We start from the raw sequence: 18,233 nt of genomic DNA, 5'->3' as shown, positions 1-18,233 counted from the left end.
GGCTGAGGAGCAGGGCAAGGTGGAGACCAAGGAGACTTGCAGAGAGAGCTGGGGAGTAAGAGCGTGGGCTGGCTCTCACGGATTCTCCAGTTCTTGCCACCAGGCTTTTCCAAGGCCAAGCTGCAAACCACAATCTTTGAATAAATTCCTTTATCTGTGCTTAAACTAGCTGCAGTGTGTTAGGCCGAGGCAATGTAGAAAATTTGGAAGTTGACACGGATTAACGGAAAAGCGGGTCACTCATTACCAGCAGCCTTGGAGCTAAGATGGGTTGTAACCTCTGGGAAGTTCTCAATGAGCCAGCCACCACCCACCCCCTTCTCTCCCACCCATGTGAGCTCACAAGTGTGTTCTGACAATGACGTGAGGACCCCGGCTTAACACAGTAGGGGCATGAAGTGGTTAAACAGTAAAACCCCAGTTTCCACAGAGATATTTGATAATGTAATACAGGAAATACTGTGGAGCCCATGTGGGAGCTCTAAAAGTGAGGTCTCAAGTGGAAAATTTTTTCTCTCACCGTGAAGTAGCAAATAAACACCGTTTCTCACCGCCATAGCTCCAGGAGACGCTAAGACAGATCCCAGCAGAAATGTTTGGAGCAGAAAGTCGGACAAGAAGCTGCGATACTGCACGTAGAGATTGTGGTTCTGGTCATCAGAAATTGGCGGCAGGCCACTCTGCAAAGTATATGGGAAGTGGAGGGGGCTTCCGAGGTTCTGTGTAATCAAGAATTAACTTATGCAACTGGTGAAGTTTTGGTATTTCAACTCCAAACTTTGAGCGTTCACCAGACGACTCATAATTTTCTGCAGTTAATGATAAAAACGCCATTAAAAGGAAGCGCACACTGGTGTATAACACAAAGCATTCAGATGACAAAAGAAAATTCCAGGCAGAATCAGGACCAAGATGTTTCCCTTGGCCACAGCCGGCGAAGTCTTTCACCAGGACTGGCGAGCAGCCGCGTCAGTGGCTGCTTTTGCTAAGTGATGCTGCCGTATGGAACTGCCCGCCCGCGTCAGGGACTCACAGCAGCCCAGGTTTCCTTCTCATGCCTGGAGCCCATCTGCTGCAGGTGATGCTGTAGCCCCACTGCTGGCCTGTCTTCCCCACCTGCGTCCGGACTAAGGGAGCAGTTCCTATCCGAGACGCGCTGCTCCGTGGCAGAGGGAAAAGGGAGGGCAGGACCACGCCAGTGCTTTTAAAGCTTCTGCTCACAGTGGCACCACCACTTTCCATCCACATTTCGTGGGCCAGGACAAGTCCCATGGCCAAGCCTGCCTGCGATGGGGCAGCACGTTCAATCCCCCAGGACAACCGCTAGGGTGCGGCCGAGAAGGGGGGGCAGGGACTATTCTGACAATCCGACAATATAGCGTGGCAGGGGCTGGGTGTACTTCCACAACCACACTCTCTATGAGTGGCAGTCTGATCTGTGTAATTATGCTTAAGTTAATTGTAAACAGTTTACAGTCTCAATCCATAATGTGGGTTTGGTCTTTTCTAATTACTCCTTTTCTGGTTCCCCAAAACTTGCATATTAAAGAGTCTCTCAGGAGTTCATAAAAACCACTGGAAGGACCAGATGAAGCCCAGTTGGCAAGTGCAGGGTTCTGACAGAGGGAAAATGACTTCAATGGGATCCCTCAGAGGAGGGTTTCTCAAGGTGTGGTCCGTGTTCCACCTGCAGCAGAATGACCTGGAGTGCTGGTTTAATAGGCAGATTCCTGGGCTCCATCCTAGATACACTGAGGCTGAGTTTCTAGGGGTGTGGCCTGGGAATCTGCATTTCACCAGCATTGTAGGTGATTCTGATGTAGACCAACAACTAAGAATCACCACCTCGGAGAGTCCACCCTTACTGGGGCTCACGGCTGTCGGAGAGCGTCAGCCTGGGTGCTCCTGTCATCAGTTCCTGTCCCGCAGAGCAGGGGCCGGTGTGCTGGCCTGTACCCACGTGCCGGGGGGCCCGCCAGGACTTTCAATTTCCCGGGAAGTCGGGGAGAAGAAGGTGCTTTATATGGGATGCTTCTTAACGAGGCTTCCACCCTTTCTTCAGATACATTTTGGCTTATATAGGTCACTATTTTTCTCATAAATCAACATCTGTGAATCATTTTGTCTATTTTTAGAAATGACATGTGACTACATTGAACAATGTTCTCATAAAAAATCCTCTTATAATAGTAACAATTGTTCTAAAACTCGTATTTTAACTGCTTCTCTTTGACAATGTACACTTGGAACAAAATCTGTGATGAAAGCCGAACCATAAGTTTCTAATCCTGATTTTTGTGAGGTTTGCATGTTGTTAAATATTTCAGTTACTGATCCCTAAAATGAAAAATACGATTTAAACATTGATTTTCTGACTGGGCTCTGCCTCTGACTTTCCTGGGCAGCTTTAAAGAGAAAGACAGCGTGTTCTATGTGGGATGGTTTGCTGTGGACTTGTCGCACGGACCTCTGCTGCTGCCCGGGTCATCAAATTCAACACACTTGCACTTCCTACTAAAAGTTTCCTGGCCTCATTGCCTTAACTGGGCTGGTCTAGCATCCAGTGACACAAGCTGCCCAGAGGCTGCCAGCTCCTTTAGGGCAGTTCAGCCTGCAAGAGTCTTTGTAAGCCTGCTCCCCTTGGCCGTGGACTCTAAGGCCATCACCGTGCCCTAAAAGAGGAGACATTTAAGTACAAAGCCCTTGAAAGTCTATTCTGTTGTCCAACCTGCACCTCACATATGAATTCCTTCCTAAATTTGGTTGAGCGAGAGATCCACAACATTAAGATCTCAAATGTTATTTTCAAGTTGTTTCTGCCTTTTTGAAGTCAAGTCCATAGTCAAAATGAGGAGGAGACAACTGAACACAAAGTTCAGTTGAGAGAAGGGAAGGGAGAGATGGAGGGAAAGAAGAAAGCAGGAGGAGGAGGAAAGACATTTTTTTTTACTAATTAAATACTTTACTGAATAAATGTAATACCACACAAAACACATTCAAATATTTTCTAAAAAAAGAAAAAATCAATTTGCAAGACCTTTCTATTCAGGCTAATGACAAACACAATGAAGGCAGACATCCTCGTCTAACATAATCGGCTGATTTTATACAGCGCTTACACCTTTTAGTCTACAAGTATATTATTAAACGATGTAAAACATCTAATACAACCATTTCTACTAAACTAGGAAATAAATTTCTGAGAAAGAAAGATTTTACAGACCCCATCTTTAATACTCAGCCCCAGCAAAGGGAGGAGGAGAGAGGGAGGGAGGGAAAGCAGGAAGGAGGGAAAGAGAAATGGAAGGAGGGAAGGAGGAATGGAAGGAAGGAAGAAAGCAAGGAAAGAGGGAAGGAGGGAGGGAAAGAAGGAAGAAAGGGTTTCTGCTTTGTCCACTTTGCCTCCGTTCTGCTTCCGCTGTGCTGACCCGGCCTCAGAGCGCCTCTCAGCTGGATCCAGACATCCACACTTCCGCATCTCTCCAATGACGGGCTCTCTCTCCTGTGGTTTCTAAATTCTGCACAGCCAGATACATGTCACAGGATGAAAAGCACCATGCCCAAGGAACTTCTGGATCTCCAGGAAGTTGGCACAGAAGAGCACCGACGGCGCCGTAGAGTCTCAACTCAGCACCGTTGTCATGAAACCATCACTCGACTCGCTCCCTGGGAAGGGTCTGCTCCCCTCTCTACTGACTGCAAAGCAACAGCTCGTTACGCGGCGTCAGGGTGAACGGTGCGAGTGGCAGACACTGGGCCAGCTTGGGGCACTGTCTGATATTCAGCAAACGTAGACTTAACTTCATTTCCTGGGATTAGAATGTTTCAATATTGCCTTATAAAAATATTCCATTCTGGCTCTTGGGCAGACATCCGTTCAGCAAAGCTGCAAGGTCTTAGCTGCCAGTTTCTCCTGCATTCCTGTTTTTGTCTGTAATTTCTAAAGACTACTAAGTAGACATGGCACTTTACAAATACACAAAGACAAGGGCCTGGCCTTCGGTCAGAAAAACACAACCCAAATGAAAATAATCCAAGCAGAAGCAGTAACAGACAGCTTCGGGGGTGTGCGCTGGCTTTGGAAAGCTAAATTGAACGTATTTCTGGTTTTGTTTCTGTTTTGAAACGGGAGTGATTTGAAGGAGGGGTGGCCACGTCCTGAGGTTTTCTCGGTTTAATCTGCACAGGCTCGCGGTCCGGGAGGTCACTCAATTCAAAAGCAAAGTTGTTCACACTGACCCCCTCCCCCCAAAGAAACTGCTTTCTATGGCAGACAACTCCTTTTCTCCAAAGGCTTTGTGGCTGACCTCAGCCCCCCAGACAAGTGCCAGCTTAAAGAAGATAATTGCTTTCCAAGGCATTATGCGTCCTTTGTAGAAAATCTTCCTGATCACGCAGCACACCTCTGTCGTGAGGAGACCACACCTGAAGTCACGTCCCCAATTGGTCGTTTTATTTGTCTTCATCAGAAGCTGTACAAATGGCATCAAGCAAGAATCGGCGTTTAACTTCCTAGAAAGAAGCCCGTTCCCGGACACTGTGGCATAATCAGCTAATCCAAGACATATTTGTGTGCAAACCTCAAGTTATAACCCACATATGGTGGCACATCGTTATCCTAAGACTCTGAATTGAACCAGTTATATAGTTCAGGGTGGATCCATCCTAAACTGGAAAAACTTTTCTTTTTACTGATTTATTTTAACAAGTGTAGGGAGGAAATAAAACTCCAAAAGGATGAACTGTTTTACATTTTGAATTGAATGTTGATAAAAATGGAAATACTTCAAAATAAAGGACTAGTGGCAAGGGAGGAGGGAAAGATGCCCACAGAAAGAAAGGAGAAAATGTGGAAATAAAAGGTTCTGTTACTGCTTTCTTTTTTACGTTTCCTGATTTAGCTAAGCGAAAAAAGCAAGATGTACAATCGTATAGAGATAGCATCCCTAATGGGAGGGAGACAGAGAGACAAGGATTAATTATCCCTGGAAATTGGGATTACACATTAACTTTCATTTTTGTCTTTGGGCCTTTTTGTGTTTTTCAAACTCCCTACAATGAGTATGTTTTTCTTTAACATAAAAAATCAATAAAATATTAAAAATTGTTTGATTCAAAATGCAATGACCTTTTAACACCAAGTCTGAGCGTGTAAGCTGACAGACCCCAGGGTCGCTAACGGTGGAGCTTCTGTGCGCTAGGGCATGCCCGGGCGTGGAGGAGCAGAGTGCACACACCCATACTCCCACACATTTGTCTACAGCTCACAGATAGGTATAAAGACTTTTCCAGCCTAAACGTATTTTAGCAGTTCCAATGCCCCAGGCTGCAGTAAGGTGACAAGATAAAGTGTTCTTCAGTGCTGACCTACTGCAAATGCTTAGCATCCCCATCAGTAGACACTGCCTGCGAGGCTGATTCCGACTGTCAGTGATGCACTGCTTTCTACCTTACATGTGCGACATGCCATGAGCTGAACACAGTGGAAGCCGAAGCGCTGTGTGGAAGCAGCCTCACCCTGGCTGTTGGCTGAAGTTGTACTGGCTGCTTCAGGAGCCACCATCTCTAGATTCTGGCCATCCTGGTGCCTGGCGCAGCTGAGCTGGGACAGCACGCAGAAACTTGCTCTGGGGGTCCTGTTCTGTCCACAGCGTGAAGTTGGCTGCACGGTGTCTCCTCTGCAGACCCTTCTGTTTCCGAGGCGTTTGTCCTTTGCATCACTTTGTGGATAAAAGGTGCCCTCAGAGACAGACACCAGATCGTTACCCTGGCCCACAGCTTAAAATTATTCACCCCGTTTGTTCCTACCCTTGAAAACCCTTGAATTAGAGGTTTATTTAGGTGAATAAAAGCCTTTTCACAGAAATGCAAGTGCTTCTAAAAGGGTCCCATCTAACACCTCATCTGCGAGGCCGGCTGAGAAACGGGAATTTTGATGAGATGTAAAGGGAGATAAGGGGCAGGTGGGGATGGAAGGACAGGAGCAGCTTGCACATTAAGGCACAGGGGGCACTTTGATGCTGCGGGCTGAGGAATTAGGCACGCACAGGCGTCTGAGGAGGAGCTGCAGCCCTCCACTCTCCTCGCACCTCTAATCCTCCCTCCGCCTGTGCCTTCCTCCACCAGCTGCCCAGCTCTTCAAGCCCCCTGCACTGCACCCATTCCCCACCGTCCTCCCATCTGGGGCAAAGCCCCCTGCCTGCTGGACCCACCTCTGCTGCCATCCCAGCCACCTCACTTGAGCTACTCTCCTTGGGTCTCCAGAATCTTCAACCTTTCTCTCCTCACCGGCTCCTTTCCTCTGTTTGCCATCTAAACCAAGAGACAAGCAACGCTCTCCCTGAGCCCACGGCCCCTCCAGCTTCGCCGTCTCTCAGCCAGACTTGTGGGAAGAGCTGCTTGAGCTCCTTGTTTCCACGCCCTCACCTTCTACTCTCTCCTCACTCCTTCGTTTGTCTCCTGCTCCCCTCCCACGGGGAAACTGCTCTTGCCCAAATCACCAGTGACATTGTGACGAAAGCAATGGAAACTCCAATTCTTGGCTTATGTGATCTCCCCTAAGCCCTTGACCCTGGGACCTCCCTCCGCTTCTTAACTCTTTTCCTTGGCTTCTTCGGTCCCACTCTTCCTGGGTGACTTGGTCCACTCTCACTGTCCACATGCTGATGACCCCCATGTCTGTACTCTCGGCCCAGACCGCCCTTCTGAGCTGCATGCCCCATCCCCAACTGTCTACAGGACAACCTACATCCCACAGACATGTCAACCAACATTTCCAGAATGAAACCCATCACATTCTCTCCACACCCTACCAGTCCGATGTCCCAGGTCCTGGGGACGTTGTCCATGCAGATTCCCCTGCTCGGAGAGCATGCCTCTTCCTCCTGACCCTCCGACCCGTCACCTAGCTAAGTCGTAGTCATCCTCTAAGTCTCAGGTTAGATGCCACTTCTTCTGGGGAGCCATCCTTGATACTCCAGGTCTAAGTCAGGTGCTCCTATGATTTCAGAAGCTCCCGCTGGTAATTCTTTATTAAATCATCTACCTTCCCACTAAAATATTCACTCCCTGAGGGCAGGGATCTTTCAGTGTTGTTCATTTTATCTCTTGGTCCAGCATGGCATCTGGCACATAGGATGCTCAATAAAAAGGCACTTACTTGAAAAAAGGAAACAGGCCATTTCCAACACTCAGGCCAGGGAGGCGGGGAAGAGGGTCTCCTCCCGCTGCCAGTCTCGCTCCCCACAGCCCCTGTTCCTGGGTTCCAGGCTCCGTACCCAGGCCAGCACCCTTTGCCCCACTGTGCCACCTAAGCACGGCTGTGCAGCCTGGTGTGCACATCCTGGCAGTCTTTCCACCATATATAATGACTTTTTTCCTATGAGAAAATGTATTCTTAGCTTTTGTAATATTTTTAAAAGTTGAGTACGATCTCTGCCATACATAAATCTGGATCACTCAGCACAAATACGTTCCAGGTTGGTTCTTCCAAGTGAGATCAATAACCTTGCCACAGGCTAACTCGTGGAAGCAGTTTGGTTTATGTCAGTTTTTGTTTTCCTTTATGGGGCCTAACTTTGCTAAAGAAAAATGTTCAATTCCAATATGGTCATTTAGAAAATGTGTTTTTAAAGTTTCAAATGCTCAATAGTTTTTCCCTTTGCTTTGGCTGGTTATGAAGATTTTATAGGTCCAAATACATATACTTGGCTGCTTTAATTAAGGCTTGTGGCTAAACTATGAGAGAAAGAAATATTTTTAAAAGTTTATACATGAGTCATATGATTTCCCCAACTGAAGCCACCACACAGAACACCCTGAACAGTAGGACATCTGTTTGTCTCTTTCAACAGGTTTAGTATGAGATTTTAACAGCAAATTTGAAAATAACGGCGCCAACTCATCACAATGTTGGCAAAGATCCGTCCTGGGCCCTTTCTTCCTTGGCCACTACATCAAAGGATACAGCCGTTTAGGGGATCCTGTGAAGCTGTGGTAGACATTTTTAATCAATGATGGGGATGGGGGACCTCACCGCAGCTCTTTGGCCAAAGAAAGGCATTCGTTGAGGGAATAATAAGAGAAGAGAAGAGAAAATGGAGAGAGTAAGTGGTCTGAGAACAGATAAGTTATTCTCACTCTGGTTCCACCATTGGGTAAGATTTGCTCTTGGCGTCACGTGAACATTCTTCCTCCCCACAGAACTTTCCAGCAGGTGCCTCATCACGCTGCTCAGACAACCACGGCCTGTTAGCCCAACTCTGAGAGCGTTTGCGAGCACTCTTTGTTCTCCTTCACATTTCGTCTTCCATTTGTCCTCTGAGGTAAACAACTGCATGGAATATAGGTCGGAGGCAGGACCCCGCCCTACTCCCCGCCTGTGGATCCCGATGGGAGGTTTCTCTTTAACCCCCCACCCACCCATTGATCATGAAGGAAGGCACCCCGTCCCCTTTCTCCTGTCGAGGAGTTTCTCTTCCTCTCTTCCGCCGCCCCCTGCGCCGTGCCAAGGATGTATCGAGCATCCCATTGATGTTTAAGTCAGTGCTACTCGGTGTCGTTCAGGGACCAGCAGCGTTAGTCTCGCTGGAGAGTTTGTGAGGAAGGAAAAGCCTCGTGCTGCACCTTACTGGAGCAGGATCTCTGCAAGTGGGGCCCCGGAATCCGTGTGACGAGCTCTCCAGGGGGTTCCCACACAGGGTGAGACCCTCGGCTCAGCCGACAGCTGTAGGAATGAAGGGGCAGAGAGGGGCGAGGATTCGTGCTCCTTCCAGTCCCCGGGGAGGGACTCGAACTCCCTGGCAGCAGGTCATAAGGCTCTCCGGCCAAACAGGCAGCAACTCTGCGGTGGTCCTAGACAGACCACCTTCTGAAACCAGCCCCAAGAATGAAGGACTGAGCTTTAGCAGCTCAGAAGTTTCTCTTGAAAGTCCCAAATTCCTGTTCTTTTCTCCCAGCACGCCCCCTGCCCATAGCCACTCTGCAGCAGCCAGTCTGATGTGTTCGTTGTCTGGCGATGCCTTGTCCTCCTCTCGGCCCTTGCCCTTCAGTGAGTTCCTCGTCTCCAGAGATCTGGAACCGACCCGCACCCCCTGGGAGGCTGGGCTCTGCCAGTGAACGAGCATTTACAGAGCACTTGGCAGGTGCAAGTTTCACTAACCGGCCCCTCCATCAACCCTCCGCTGCCCACTGCTGCCCGTTCCCTTGTGTAATCCCAGGACCTGGGCATCGCCTGGCCACCACGGGGCACTCCGTCACCAGAACTTAGAAAGCTCTGGTGAGGCCCCTTAGCAGTCGTCGCTGTACTGAGTTTCAAAGCGTTTAGTAAAATAACCATATTAGAGCACTGACCATGAGGCAGAGCAGTGGTTTACCAGTGTGAATGCATTTTGAAGTCAAAGTAAGTGAAACTGTAGGTTAAGCCATGAGTCTAAGGTTATTTTGACACCCCCGCCAATTGAAGTCGGAGGGATAAGAGCAGTCCAGTCTGCCTCTGTGTCCAGCTTATTTCTGGAATGGCTCATTACCCGATATTCATTAAAAACAATCCTCACTCAGATAAGTAGTTGCACATGGTAACAGTTTTTGGTTTTTTAGATAACTTTCCTCACAACCTCAGGACACCCTTCCATCAGACAGACGGCAGGACAGCTTCATTCCATGGTTTACCCACAGGAGGTGTTGACACGGCGCCAGAGGGAACACGCTGGCAGCCATCAGTGGGTTAGAATTTGGCACATGTCTTATGTGACTGTGTCTCTTGTCTTCCTTATATATAGTTGGAAAAAAAAATTTAATGCAATTTAAATCAAATGTCGGTGGAAACTCTGAAACCCTTTGCAGCCCTCGGGGGCCTCAAAGAACCACAGTTGCTTCACAGACCAGAGACCAAGACGACAGAGTGAGGTCGCTTACTCAGGTCCTGGGGCTTTTTGGGGTCAAAGCCAGCTGCATCTCCTGCCGCCTGACTCCTGGCTCTTCTGTGTTTCCCGTGGACATCAAGTGCCCCGTGTAGAGTCCAAGTGCCTTTTGCTCAGGCGGAAACTTCCAGAGCTGGAGCATGTTTATCCTGTTTAAATGAATGACAGAATGGAATTTCCCCAGAGCCATCTCTCATCTTCAGCCGGAGGGTGCCAGGCAGGGCGAGCGGGCGGCAAGGAGGACCCTGCTGGGCAATGCTGCCTCTCCCTGATGTCTGACCAGGGGCTGGCACTCACGGTCCTCTTGAAATAATACGGCTTCCTTCCAGCCGCTGGGGTCTGGCACGCTCCCCAGCTCTGCTCAGCCTTTCTTTCATCAGGCCTAGTCCCCGAAAGCACTTGCTCGTTTAGATCAGCTGCATCTGGCGTGTGCTGCCGGTGAGCCAACAAAGATATTATTCTCTCCTGTGCGGGCAGGGAGGCGGCAGAGAGGAGGTGGCGGAGAGGGAGAGCCATGGGTCCTGGCACCCGCATCCGCCCTAGAAATCACGGGCTGATCTTCCAGGGCCTTCCTCCTGGCTGCCTGCTGTTTCCAGACTGGCGCCCCGGGGTTGGGGGAGGCCTTAGGGAGAAGGCGGAGGTTCTTGGGGAAAGAGAACTGCTCCGGCAGGGCTGCTGTTTCTTGAGGAAGGCCGCGGAAGCTTCTACCTCCACCCGGGAGACCGGCTCTCCCTGCGGCTCTCCGTGCAGAACCTTCGCAGCCCGGAGCCGGGTGTCCCTCTGCACAGAGCTGAAACGCTGCCCGCCTCCACGCCATGCTGGAGATGCACCCATGTCACCAGGAGAGGGGGTTTCAGTCCCGCAGGCCCCCAACAGCTCACCCAGCAAAGCCCCTCAGGTCTAGCAGCTCTCTGGGCTTGCGTTCCCCAGCTGCTTTTGCGGGGTGGAATTTAATTTAAAAAAATATGAGGGTCCTGTGAGTGAAACCCACAGGGCTGGAACCCCAGGCATAGCTGACACCGATCCGCTGGCTGCCCCACTTCGTGAGGAACGCGCCCAGGGCCCACTGTGAGTGAGTCTTTGCTTCCTATTAGAATCAAATGGATTGCCTTAGTATTTTTTTCTCTCACAAAGAAAAGCGATAAATCTAGGAAGGCTGCCTGCTGTTTTGCTCACGCCTAAGCTTTCTCACGCAGTCACCCCACAGTATTGCCAGTATTTGTCCTCTTCTTCCTTGGCAGAAGAAATGGTTGGTATTGTGCTCAGGTGAAAATACTCATATCTCCAGGCTCTCCCACACTTGGGAGCAGTCATGCCACCCCGTTCCAGCCAATGACATGTGAGCAAAGTCTACAGGGTGGGGTTTCTGATGAAAATAGGCAAACGTAGAGAATATGGGAATTTTGCACATCCATTTTTCTGTTTTCTTCTTGGCTAAAATGTGGACGTGATGGCTGGAGGCAGAGCAGCCACCTTGCAACCATGAAGATGAAATCCTTACACTAAGAATGGTGGAATAAGTAGCTTAAAGGGGTGTGTGTCCTTGATGACTACTTTGAACAGTTGTGATGCCCCTTGACCGCTTACCTCAAAATGGTTTCTCAGATGAGCTAAATAAAACCCATTTGGTTAAGACTTTGTGTTTGGGTTTATCTTAAACACAGCTAAATGCAATTCTAACCAATCCTCTTTCAGAATACACACACTACACCATCACTTTAACCCAAGGGATGCTCCCCTCCAGCTGGCAGACAGAACGAGACTCTCTTTCCATTTCATAACTTGAGGAAATTGGGGCAGTGGGAGAGTATAAAGTGTGTAACTTCCCTCTTGCTGAATCTAGTCCACCTCCCGACCCTTGACAGCCTGACCCTGTCTGCAACATTGGCTACTTCCTCCTCCTTGAAGGTTCCTCCTTCCTACTCCCGCGGTAACACTTCTCTGTGCTCCTCCCTCCTCTTTTTGGCCCACTTTCTAGTCTCCCCTGAGTCTCGCTTCTGCCTGCCCCTTAAATGCAGCCGTCCCCCAGGCTTCCCCTTCTCCCCTCATCCCGCTCCCTCAGTGGCCATCTGCGGGCTGCCCGTGCGTGGCAGCCACCATCACTGCCTAGGACTGGAAACCAAAATGGCATCTACTGGCCGTGGAGAAGGACATGTACGACGCCCTGTGGAGAGGAAGACGGCCGCTCCCGAGAGAAGATGCGCTGCTGGATTCCATCTCTGCACAGTGGGAGGAAGAAAAGAATATTTGCATAGACAAAAATGTCTGAAAGGCTATTTAAACAGAACATTAACAGCAGGTGGGGTGGAGTGAACGGTTTAAAATCCTTAATTTAAATGTAAAATTAACTCTTTCATCCCTAAGGATTGAGAAGTAGAAATGGCTTCAATGGATCTCCAGTCATTTCTAATTATTTTCCCATTTTTACTCTACAGGTACTTTCTCACCCTCTAGACTGTCACTCATTTATTCATTCGGTGATTTTCTGTTGTGTGACTGCTCTGTGCCAGGTACGTGGGGGACACTGTAAAAACAAACCCTAAGTGCAAGGAGCTCTCGTTGGAAACAAACGGGGTGTATACTACATCATCTGTAAGATGACAGAGAAAGGGCATCATCTGAATACAGTCCTGTGTCGCTTAACCATGGGGATATGTTTTGAGAAAAGCGTTGTTGGTGATTTCGTTGTTGTGCAAACATCACAGAGTGTACTTACACACACCTAGACAGTACAGCTCACTACACACCTCGGTTATAATGTGGCACTAATTTTATGGGACCACCAGCGTGTATGTGGTCTGTTGTCGACCGAAACGTCGTTATGCGGTGCACGATTGTGACCCCTGTAGGGGCTTTTCCAGGTAGGACACAACTTGTGTCACACAGCAGCTCCCCCTGGCATGTTCCTAAGTGAGCACCAGTCCTTCCCCCCGGGCCCAGGCTGATGGCTCCTCCGTGGCCCCTGGAGAATTTCCTGAGCTGAGACTCTGCCCACAGAGTCTGCTGGGCCCATGTTCCCTGGGTGCCCTGGGAGGTGGCATCCCCAGGGTGTTTTCCAGTTTCTCTGATGAACTTTAAGTGCTCCAAAGAGAAAAGTTTAGGAAAGCTTTAAAACGACAACCCACCACACAAGTGTGAGGCATTCCTGACATCCGCCCTTGCCCTTTCAGAACCCTGAGCTCTCACCACTGTTCTCTTTCCCCTTGCCCAGCTCCAATTCTGCACTTGCAAAAATCTCAGGTGATTGAAGAGAACCCTCGCCTCCGTGCAGAACTGGGTGTGATGGTGAACAGCCCCACCCTCCGCCACGTCACTCCCGCCACCAAACCTGCAAACCCAGCTGCAGCCGGTGCTGGCTTCCACCGCCCCTCCCCGGGCAGGGAGAGACGCTGCCTTCCACTGGTGAGCAGTCTCTCCACTTGTCTCCGGATTCCAGCTTTCTGCCTCTTCAAGACCTCTCTCCGTTGACCATCCTCTTTCCGTCCTGTGTCTTCAGCCTCCCTTCCTCTGTACTGGCTCATTCTCATCAGCATGTAAACACACTAAAAGTCTCTTCCAGTTGGGGAACCCGTACTGGATGGATTGATTGGGTTATAAATTTTGGATGAGGATGGAGCTCCATGCTGTTCGGGCTGCATCTTGTGCATTTAAAAAAGGGCTGGGCCTCCTGGGGGTCGTAGGCCCATTAGTGGATTGCTTTTCTGCTGAGGGTTCTGCAGCAGTCTTTCAATTCTGAGGTCCACCTGCTGCTGGGCAGTGGCTGGATGGGCAGCACGGATGGTAATAGGAGCTGCCAGCAGGCGCTGTGGATGGCGCACCATTCTCTCCACCTGGACGGACATGTCCTTGAACATGAGTCTTCAAGACCTGTTGGCTCCCTACGCCGCCAATCCTTCAACTGGGGTGGCGGGGGGCTCTGCGTATCTAGTTCACCTTAAATGAGGGCCACTTAAATGTGTGTTTTACGTCTAAAGAACTAGAACACATCCTTGGTGCATAACTGGGAAGTATGTGGAAAACTGGCTGAAAAATTTCATAAAAGGCGTTCCCACTTTCTGAGCATGTGTCCATTAATGTTTTTTGGTTTTTGACCCATCCTTCAGAATTAAAGGACTAATTTCTTCACTTGAATCAGTGTGAGGGAAACCTGACACATTTCCAGAAACTCTCCTCCGTTTACCTGGAAAGAAAGCGGCAGCGGGGCTGGAACCCACCAGCTGTCGACCAGTGTGAAACCGCCGCACCTGAGGAGGGCTTCACGGGGTGACCCTGGGGGGTCTCAGGTGGGCAGGTGTATGAATTTGGGCTAGAAGCTGACCAAGCTGCAGGGTTTTTGAAGCATGCAGCATGACCTCAGTTTCCTGGGGCCTGGTTCCAAGTCTCATTAGGAAGCGAAGACCTCTCGTCGCTGTTGAACCTCTGCACCCACCATCATCGCCGGGTGTCCCATGGCCAGCTTGCCTAGTGCTGAGGCTTCAATGACCACAGCCCGAGGCTGCCAGCCTCCAGGGGCCCTTGTTGTGAATTTGGTTCCTGAGGTTGGCCTGACGCTCTTTGAGGCACAGAGATTTTCAAAAGTGTAGTGTCTTTCCCCCAGCTCCCCCCAGGAGCGGCCCCCCACCATTGCACGGCTCCCCTTCCTCTCCATGAAGGATGCCAACCCCACAGTGCGGGCCAGCCCTGCCTGAGCTGTCTGCTGATGTGTTCAATTGTGTTGAAAGTCAAAACAGAGGTCTGGGAACACGATTAGCTTTGAGAGACACCAGGAGAGGTCCCCCTGCAGTCTGTCACAGACGGAGGCGACAGCCTTGGAGGGCCCGCTTGCTTATCCGTGTTGAAGGTGAGTGTGTCCGTGTGTGATCTTCCCGCCTGTGCCCAGGTGTGAGTGCGGGCTTTGTTGGTAACAAGTGATTTTGACTTTGAGGGTCTCGTGTGTGCATAACCTCTGGTGTGTGTTTGTCCAGGTCAGAAGGACACCCATCAGGGTCTGGATTGTCTTGTCCCCTTCTTGTCTCGACCCTTTCCCGCAGCAGCTTTATTCATCAGGAGGGAGGACAGCTCCCTGAATGTTTTCGAATCTTTTCCCGTGTGCTCTCGGGATCGCAGTTCTCTGGACCAGCCCGTTCCCTTCTCGAGTCCTCCCCTCTGGGTCGAACAGCCGAAGTCCACTTTGTTTTGACTCCAGCAGCGGGACTGACTTGCTCTAAGTTTTATAGCAGGAAACCCTGCGGGTTCTAGCACTCCCTACAGCCTGTTTCCCAGATGAAACTTTCCTGGGGCAGAAGCAGAAAAGAATCAGACTCTTTTGGCTGCATAAATAGATGTGACATTCAAACCTAGAGCTAAATGGAACTCCTTGAATGTTGTAGCTTGTGCAGTGACCTCTAAAGGCACAGTCACTGGGGTTTTCTGATTAATTACTTGCATGCAGAAACTTTAATGCTTTAAGAAAATGGAAGAAACAAAGAAACGGAGTACTTTGCAGCCCTGGCTACCTACTGAGATTTACTAAGATTCTGGTGAGGGTTACTTTCCTCTGATGACACTGAGGCCTTTTCTTTGTAAAGAACTGCTGGCAACTGAAGATTTGGCAAACAGAATTCAGAAGGGAGGAAAATATTTCATGCTGGCATGACTCTGGGCCAAGCATAGCATTCACCGAATGGCTGCCCCGTGGGGTCAGCATCGAGACCGAGGGGGCAGCATTTATCAAGTCTGAAAGCAGAGGGAGAGAGGGTTCCAGAGCCGAGGAGACCGCCACCATCCCTGGCCTATGCAAGTGACAAGCGCCCTGCAGACATCAGGGGGTTAGTGGGGCGCTCTAGAGCTGAAGTTGTAAAAATGTGAGGGAACATGCCGCTGAGTGTCGGACATTCCAGAAGGGGGTTACGGAGGGGTGGAGTTTTGGCAGGACCACAGGTCCTAACCCAGTCCCACTGGTTTGGATGAGAAGCAGGTTTTCTATATAAGCTGGGAGAAAAAAATGAGGACAGAAACCTTAGCCAAAAAAGGTTTCTGACCCAGGCACAGCTCTAAGAGGAAGAGGAGAGGCAGAGCTGGGTGGGGTGGTGAGCGCTCCCTGAAATGAAAAACTGCCCCGTGGTCCCAGGCTGGGTGGAACCCAAGAAGCCAGTTGGCTCACGAAACAGTTCTTCTTCCTGCCTGCCACGCTGAGGGGATCCTCTTCCTATGTAACGTAGTAAATTCCCCCTGTAAACTCAGCACGCAGGTACAGCCCGGCCCCACTGAGAAACGGCCAGCTTCATGTTTCCTCGCAGAATGATTTCCTGTACATCCAGCGAGGGGCCCTGCCCACTCCCCTGCAGAGCTCGGGAGCCCAGCCGAGAAGGAAAAAACAAGGCTGATTCATGTTTGTGATTAACTTCTCACCTAATGCTGTAATCCCATACATAGCGCTGGCCCAGCTGTCAGAGCTCGGCTGGGAACGCACACAGCTTGTGGAGGAAGGGCGGGTGGCCGCAAATTCGGCACCAACCTGGGCTCCAGCCGCCCTGCCAGCCCCACCCTCTGTGGGCCGCATCTCAGACGTCACCCCTTTGGGGCCCCTTTTCTGTCTTCCTGTGGGATCTTTCCCTCCGGATGACCCTATGCCACTTTATTTGCACCTCCTTCAGAGTACTTGCCTTTGCTTCATTTTCACTTGAGGCTGGCGACATGTGCTCCTTCTCTTCAGAGCTTCCCAGGTGCCAACCCCAACGCCAGGCACGAGTGGAGGCCTCAGTAAGTCACAATGAAATGAACTGAACGGCACAGGATGACCTCCCCTGAAAGACTGGACAGGAAGAAGCCCAAAGCGAATTCCAGCCCCTTGTCTGCAACTCAGCTGGTCCGGAGGGCAGCACAGAGGCGACCTCCCTCTGCTTCTCTCAGCCGTCATCCCGGCCCCTTGTTATGATAAACTGCTCGCTCCTAGCTCGGCAGTACATTCAGGAACTGGACAGCTGCCAAGGAAAACTCAGGAGCAATCGTAGGGCTATTGAAATAAATTAATGGCCTATGATAAATTCAGGGCAAACAGTGCTGGCTAATAAGCTTATAAGCCAACAACATCACACGGTTTTTTAAGAGGAGGGGTTTTTACATAAATACGATTTTCAGTAATAAGGCTGATTTTTTTTAAAAAACAAGTAATTTACAGCCTATTTAGCCAAGTAAATGCCAGCCCTTCAAAGCTGGTATCAATACCTTGGGAGACTCTAAACCAGCTCTGTTGTTCTTTTCGGACATCTTCAGGGCTGGGCCAGGAGAAACGTTAGCTACATTGACTGATAATTATGCTTTTCTGGCTTCAAGCTCCAAATGGTATCACCCAACTTGATTCCCGGCCTCATTCACCGGACTTGGCTCTGAATTACTTTTGACAGCTTCCAAAATTTAAATCCACCTTTCAAAAAACAAACCTTTGCTATTCCTCAGGCATGCAGAGAAGGGGCTGTAAGTTCTGGAGCTCCAAAGAGAGATTCCAGAACTGTTCAGAGCAAGAAAGATGTCCGTGTCGACCTCGCAGGTGACGGTGGCAAGCACGTGAGTCCTGATTTCTGTGTTTGAAGGTCCGTCATGTCGTTTTAGAATCAGAGTTCATACTTACTCATTCTGTGCAGACCATCATCAGGTTCGGTTTGCACAAAGCAGTTGACCCGAATCAAGGAATTTATACTTTAAATACCCGGCCAGCTATGACATTTGCATCAGTGGGAGCCTTTGCAAATCAATATGAAAACCTGAGCAGCCCACACGGGTGTTGGGCCAGCTGGCCACCCTGCGGGAAGCACATGCAGGAAAATAACTGAAAGCAGCCTCTCTACTTGGAACCTGGCATAAATCACGCTGATGCGATGTCGAGGGGGTGGGGTGCGTGCCAGCGACGGGGCGGCCCCAGCACTCAATGGCTGATGGAGAACCTTGGTGGTCGCTGGGTGGCGTTCGGGGCTGGGCTTGGCCTTCACGACAGTATAATGCCGCGCTGTGACCCATTTCCAGATGAGAGTCAGAACCACCCCCAGCACTCACTCTGTGCTTAATGCAAATCAAATCCCAAAGGCCTGGCCCTGGTGGAAATGCTTGGCTGAGCCGCACCTCCGGGGGAATGGGGTGGGGGGGGGTGGGACACGACTGTGAGCTGAGCTAGACTTCGGGGAGGACCCGGAGGACTAGGCAGAAACGCCTGTTACCCGAGACTCCATTCGCATCGCCCCAGGAGGCCCAACTCCTCTCTCTCCCTTCCTCTCCCTGCTAAGAGCTTGAGTGAATGAAAGGGCAGAGACTTGCTGTGTAAATTCCCATTTGTTAGTG

The 18,233-nt window shown here is 50.1% G+C and overlaps 1 long non-coding RNA gene across 1 annotated transcript; it reads left to right on the top strand.

Annotated features, from left to right (window-relative positions):
* Nucleotides 1–10,150: 10,150 nt before the first annotated feature.
* LOC139046309 (uncharacterized) lies at nt 10,151–13,973 on the top strand. The gene is made up of 3 exons (XR_011506153.1): nt 10,151–10,358; nt 12,356–12,430; nt 13,132–13,973. It is a non-coding gene; the product is annotated as an uncharacterized lncRNA (long non-coding RNA).
* Nucleotides 13,974–18,233: the final 4,260 nt, after the last annotated feature.

Source organism: Equus asinus, chromosome 9 (assembly GCF_041296235.1).
Source record: "Equus asinus isolate D_3611 breed Donkey chromosome 9, EquAss-T2T_v2, whole genome shotgun sequence".
NCBI lineage: Eukaryota > Metazoa > Chordata > Mammalia > Perissodactyla > Equidae > Equus > Equus asinus.
Note: the sequence above shows the minus strand (reverse complement) of the source record. Positions and strands in the feature narration are given on the sequence as shown.